Below are 7099 nucleotides of genomic sequence, written 5' to 3' on the forward strand. Positions count from 1 at the left end.
TTTTTTTTTTTAATTTAAATTTATCACTTAAAACAACAACTCTAAACACATGGACTGTTTGCCAGCATGTCCTAAGTAGACGCATCATGGTATTTTGTCTTAGTGGCGTTTTTTTTTCTTTATGGTTAGCAAATTCCTCCCTGAAAAGGAACTGAACATTTAACTTTTTCAGCTTACTTGGCTACCATCTAATATTCTGAAGAAATAATGCAATATTGAGTCCTAAAATTAAGTTATTTGTATGGAGAATATTTTATGTGATCTAGAGTGAAGAAGCATGAAATAAAATGGTGGTTGTTTTAGTATTTTAGGACAAAAACTTAGGATAAATGTCATTGTGGTTGCTGAGCTCAATATTAGCAAAATTCCCAGAAATTCATAAAGCATCGAATAACTTAGCTATGAATACAATGGCATTTGCAAATTATATCAGAGAGGCAAATGTTATCAGTTTGTTAACAGGAACTTTCAGTGTTTTCATTGCCTTAGGAGAAAATTCCAAATTCTTAGGAGAGCATAAAAATCCCCTCTGGGATCTGTGCCCTGTTCACTTCTTTAGTCTGATCATGCCTCGCTTCCTTATACATGTCACATGTTAAGTTGCTCACAGGATGTTCTCTTTGCCTAAATCACCCCCTCCTCCCCTGCTGCCTAGCAAGTTCTTAAAAGTCCATTAGAACTGGTCCGCTATGCCATTTCTGTGATGGCTTCCTCTATGGCAGAGTTAGGTGTCATGTTGATCTTGTTTCACAGCATCCTGTGTCCAGCTGTAAAGAGAAGATCCCACATTATTTTTACTCATTTGTGTACTTGCCAGTTGCACCTACAGCACTCCTTTTTGGAGAATAAGAGTTTAACTTTTTAGAAAAAGTCTTTGCATCTTCCAACATTACCATACTGCTTCGTATATAGTTGGTGCACAATCAATGTGCCTTCACTGCATTAAATATATGTGGCAGTGGTAACGCTGGGAATGCGGAGGTGGTGTTCAAAGTGACTGAGAGGAAAGGTCCACATCAAACAGCTTTCCCTCTGAGGGTTAACTTGAGAAGACTGAATGCAAAACTGGGAGAAAGAGCCCACAGAAGAGACTCTAGACTGGGTTTGAAGAATTGTGTTCAGAGTACAAAAGGATTCTCAAGGCTGCATGGACAAGTGTTCCCTAATGCTTTAGAAATGAAAACAGAACAGTGAGGCGTCATCAAGGTGTCTAGAATTCTCAGTTTGTGTCTTGAATTAATTTGTCGATTTTACTTTTTTAAGGGGATTTAAACAGGCTGAAGTGCAATGAAATTTCTCTGTGACCTTGGAAAAGTCATTTAACATTGTTGGGTCTCAAATGCTTATCAAAGAAAAAGAAAAGGATTTAGTATTCACACCGAACCAATATTTTGTTCTTCATTTGCATCCTAATAGATTAATGAAAGCCATTTTTTACAGGCTTAATATATGGAATCGGATTTGATTTATTTGATGGGTTGCTCAGTAATCCCCCTACTCTAATTGTTTTCTCTTGTCAACTTGCTGCAACATTTAAAATTCCCACTAGGACCCCCTTGGGTTCAAGATTATGTCTAGAAGGTCTCCTTTAAAATTGCAGACAAATTATCGAGAGGATAAATATATAAACTCATTAATACATACTCAATATGGATTAGTGATCTTTAAAACTTAAATCTCATCAGGTCACTTCCTTATTTAAACTCTTTCAGGGGCTTCCCAGTGGGTTTGGATAAAGACAATCTCTTTAATGTGGCCTCTGAGCCCCTGTTCAATCCCCAGTTTCCAACCCCCCTCTCCAGATTCCAGACACATCCCCACCTCTCTCTGCACTTAGGCCATCCGACTTTCTTTCTGTCTCAACAATCACTGCTTCTGCCTGCCTGAAAAACTTTATGCTATCTGTTCCCTTGATCTGAAATATTTTCTCTAGGCTTTGTCCAGATAGTGCCTATTGTCAGCTTTCTCAGGGCAAGAGTTCCCTGACCTTCAAATTTTTTATTCTAGACTTTGAGGACACCACACGCCTCGGCTTCATTGCCTTCACAGCTCCTCCTGCAAGATGTTTTTGTTTGTTTTTTTTTAGCATAGGCCGGCACCGGGAATTGAACTCCGGTCTCCGGCATGGCAGGCGAGAACTCTGCCAGTGAACCACTGTGGCCCGCCCTCTTGCATGATTTTTACATTACTGTTTGTCTCCCTCATAAGACTATGAAGTCTGTGAGGACAGAGATTAAGTCTGCCTTTCCTTACTGCTGTATCCTTAGTGCCTACGGTGACCCCTGGCATGCACTATGTCCTCCATAAATATTTGTGGAATGAATGAATGAATGAATGAAAGAGGATCAAATGAATGAATAAATAAACATAACACCAGGCTGGTCAGTGTCTAGCCATAACAAAGCACAGGATTTTGTGGAATAGGCTATGAAACAGATTAAAAGCCAAACCCTTCACGGCAGCCTGACAGGCCCCCATTCATTCCTCAGTCTGTTTCTTCTCTCAAGTCTTCTTCTAGTTTTGCCCTTCTTCCTTTTTGTTCACGCCATTTCAGCCACACTGGCCTCCTGGGTGCTCCTCTGACACAAAGCACACTCCCATCATAGGGCCTTTGCATTGGCCCCTTGCTCATCGGAATGCTCCACCATCCTTCTCCACGGTTGACGCTTTACCCAAAGAGTCGTTTTCTCAGTGAGGCCTGACCCTATCATTCTATTTGAAAGTGCGGACTTCCTTCTGCACACCACAAGCATCATCCTCCCTACCATGCTTTTTTTCCCTTTTTCCCATAGCCATACTATCTTCTAACATCCCATTTAATTTTCTTATTTATTGAATTTTCATTGATTGCCTGGATCTCTTCTTAGAATGTAAGAAGTCCAGGGATCTCTGGTTAACTGGTAGAACCCAAAGACCCCCTGGAGTGCTGCCTGACACGTGGCAGATGCTCAACCAACATTTGCTGAATAAATGAAGGGAGGGACATGGCCAAGAGCACTTGTCTGGGTGAAACCTAGAATGAAAAATCCATCCAGGGCAGCAGAGCAGTCACTAGATTGCTCAACGAGGGCAGCTGGAGGAGGGTTTTAAAGGCAGTCATCTATTTCTCCATTTTACATTAAGCCTGACCCTGCTTTTAAGCTAATGAACTTTTATGGAGAAAGATTCTAATCTACTCCAAAATAATTTATATAATAGATAGGCTTATGGGCATAGCCATGCTTCTGACAAGTGGGAGATTTTTGCCTTTGAATTCTGCTATGTAAACATGGCAGATGGTTATATAAACATAGCACTTAAGAACTATATTTGGCAAAGGAACAAGAAATATTCTTGCAAGGACATTTTGCACTTTTCCTTACAAGAACTAGAGACTTATATAAAGTCACGATGTCCCTTCCAGTCAAATCTCTGAAAAGTGAGGATCTGTTACCATGTTTGCTCCAGTCAATCAGATTTCCAGACTAATCAAACTTTCTTGCTCCTACACCAGTTGGACAGCATTGACTAATTGAATGTTTATTAACTTTATACTTAGGAAAAATGAATTTGACCTATGCCTTTACTACTGGTACGACCTTAGATATTTAATTAATTCTTGAAAATCTGTGGTCTCATGAAGCACAAAAAAGGAAGAATAAAAGTATGGAAGTGTTTTGAAATCCTTTTTTCAGTGTACATCACATTTTAAGAGGGAAACCTAAATGAAATTTTCCATCCTCTAGAAAATCATAACTGAGTTGGGTTTAAAACTAATTGTATCAGACACAGAGGACGTTATATAATTTTTAAGGTCAAAAGAGATCACAAAAGATAATAGAGACTTTATTTCCAAGTACAGCTGCCAGAAATGTATTAAGCCTATGAATAAACCGATAAAGGAGGCCCTTTTGTTTCTTCTACTGCTGCTCTTCGTCTTTGAATCTTTACATGATCTCTCTGCCTACACTTCCTCTAAATTGTTTGCTCTCCAAGGGTGGTTTTATGCAACCATTTTCCTCCTATGCCGATCCCACCTCCCTCTTCAGCCTTTAGTCTTTTTAAGAGATGAGAAGGGGAAGATAACTATTCATAACAGTCCACACTCTGATCCTCTTATTGAAATTGTTTAGGCTCATTGAAGTCCACTTTATGCAATCATTTACATTTTGTTAACATTTCTTATGGCTCTTGTTATATTGGGATGAATATCTTACATCACATAAAATGATTTTTAGTTGATATCCAATGGTCTAGATTTGAAATATTTGGGCCATGACTCTTGCTGCATAAAAATAACTATTTAAAACATGAAATCAGAAAACAAATATACAACAAACCAAACTAGATAGGTGGTGTTGTGAGACATTTGACTTGAATCAGAGTGTTGCAATTGTTATTGAAAAACACAGTGGGAAAGCTTCATTCTCTCCATGAATTTTAAAGAATGTGCAAGCTTAACCCACTGAACAGAACTTGAAATCGTTCTTTCCCTTATTATCAATGAAGGTAGATCAGAGAATGCAGAGAGAATTTTACCTTAGGGAAATCTACCACTGTGCATTTTCAGTAACTGTATAGTCCATTTCTGCCTCCATGCTTGAAAATTAACAACATGTTAACAGGACTATTGCCTATACTTGTGGCACTGTCTGTTTAGGAGTAGGCCATTAAATATTGATGGAGATAATTGTTCCTGCACTTGAACATCAGAAAGATGGAACTAAAAGTAGTTTAACTGGCATTTACTTTTATGCTTGGTAAATAGAGGGCTCTATTTCAAAGTACAGAAGGATAAGTATTTCCATGTACTCAGCTCTATAGCCAAAGCATCATTGATCTGAAAGTGTGGTTTGTAAAAATGTTATAGTAGAAGTTAAATGAAACAATTCAGCTTAGCTTTGCAGCATCACTGTTGAAATGTACTGTAATAGACCCTAACTCGTTTCTTTTGGTAGGATGCTTGCATAGATTTGTCTGCTGCTGTGTTTCCCATGATTCACAGATTTTTGGCACCATTAGATTTTTGCTTTTCAAGTATCTTTAAAATGTTTCCTTTGGCTGACCCTGTCTGGGTGTGCACCATTTTAGCTAACTGTGAGCTAAACTGCCAGGCTGGCTCTAGCTAAGCTTCCTTGTCCTCATTCTTTGCTTTGGTTGTTACCCCAGCACAGGAGGCAGGGACCAACGCAAAGGAAGAGAGGCAATATAGCATAGTGTTTAAGCAAGTGTTTAAGCAAGAGCCCTGGGGTTGGACTGCCTGAGTTCAAGTCTCAGTTTGCTCCATTCCCAGCTGTGATTCTTCACTTACTATCTGAGCCTCAAACTCCTTAAATTAGGCATTTTAAGGGTATCTACTTTATAGATCATGAGATTAAATTCGATGATACGTGTAAACCCCTTAGTAGAAAGCCTGGAACACAGTAGGCCTTCAGGAAATATTACCTGTTAAATCACAGAGCATCTATTTGTAGGAATAATAATGTGCCTTAGCAATGGTTGCCTTTTTTTTTTATTCATTGACTTTTGTGAAAAAAAAAATGATAGAAATCTTGTTGCCTTTGGAAAGCTGTAAATTGTTGCTTTATTTTGGAAGTACCATTGAGATGGATTTTATGTCCCTTATCTTTGAGTGAGGTCAAGACCAGCAGCATTAGGTTTTCAGCTCAGAAAGCAATCCCGAAAATTATAATTTCCCATTTCTCTCCCATTTTTATTCTTCAAGCTGGACTCCGAAGTTTTTACATGAATATGAAGCTATTCAACATTCCATTCCTGATACCATTTGATAACAGAAATATGTAGTGTTTGAGTGGGAGGAACAGAGTGACTGAATGGAATTCAACATTAATTTGCTTCAGTTAAAAATGACTTAACATCTGTAGCCATACTTCCATGCAGCCTCCAACTTCTGGCATTCCCAAAGGGCAGGGCAATGTAAATCCAAAAAGAATGAGTTCATCAAGATTAATTACAAGTGCGTTCTGGTATAAATGAAGTAGAAAAGTACAATTCATTTCCTATAGACCATTTTTAGAGTCCTTCAGTCCCTACTGGCATGAGAGGTGCCAGGAAGGAGTAACCATTACTTCACAGGAGAAGAAGCAGCATAATTACTGTCGAATAAGCCTGGGGAATGTTCAATGTAGCCATCTTAAGAGATCTTCATGATAGAAAAAGTCATATCCTCACTCATTTTAAGTTACATGTATTGCTTGAGTGCTATTTAATATACATTAAAGACCAGAGACCATTTAGTACTCTTTAAAATTATGTTTTTGAGAAATATTTGACACACATTTAATTTTATAATCCCTTTCCTTTCAACTACAGTACATTTCTAGTGTCAAAGCTAGACAGCTTCATTCACAACCAGATAAAGATTTCTTTGTATCTTACTTATTGCAATAATAGACCGGATGGATTCTTAGTAAAACCTGAATATTTTTAAATGCTCTATATGTTCTAGCTCTAAATTGCAAGTTTTAAGCATATTGCTTTGAAACCTTGAAGAAAATGCATGCTGAATTTTGATGCGTTCTAAAACAGTCATGAAAATTAACATCTTCCCTCAGTCCAGGGCCAAACAGATTTTTTTGCAGGGCCAAATTAGAATCTGCCTACAGGCTTCAGATAAAAAAAGGTAGCAAGCAGGCAACTTTTTAAAGTCAGAAAAGGCAAAGTAATCTTACATGACCATCTTTTTGAGTAATTTAAGTAACAGGGAAATGGAATGATCTTTTAACTTAACTTTAACCCTCCAGAGTTTATGGCTGTTAATAGATATGTTTCAGGATGTAAGCAGGTATAATTTTACTTTACTGTCTACAGGCCAAAAATTGTTTTAAGGTAGAAATGTAAGTTTGGGGAGAGAAAGTTGCAGGGCATTTTAACTGGGTAGTCTTTTAAGTTTTTTGGTGGATATTCACATTTGAGCAGGCCTGACTTGTTATGTAGAACTGGGATATCAGAAACTTGAGCAGTGAATTGCTGATTTCTACCTGCTCTGAAATTCCATAGACAAAACTGACAGCATGGACCATAACAGAAATAGATTGAGAGCAAGAAAAGGAAGACATAGAGCAATTCAGGGAGGGAATGTGGCATATGAACTTGGAGT

The sequence above is a fragment of the Tamandua tetradactyla genome, chromosome 21, assembly GCF_023851605.1.
Source record: "Tamandua tetradactyla isolate mTamTet1 chromosome 21, mTamTet1.pri, whole genome shotgun sequence".
Taxonomy (NCBI): Eukaryota; Metazoa; Chordata; class Mammalia; order Pilosa; family Myrmecophagidae; genus Tamandua; species Tamandua tetradactyla.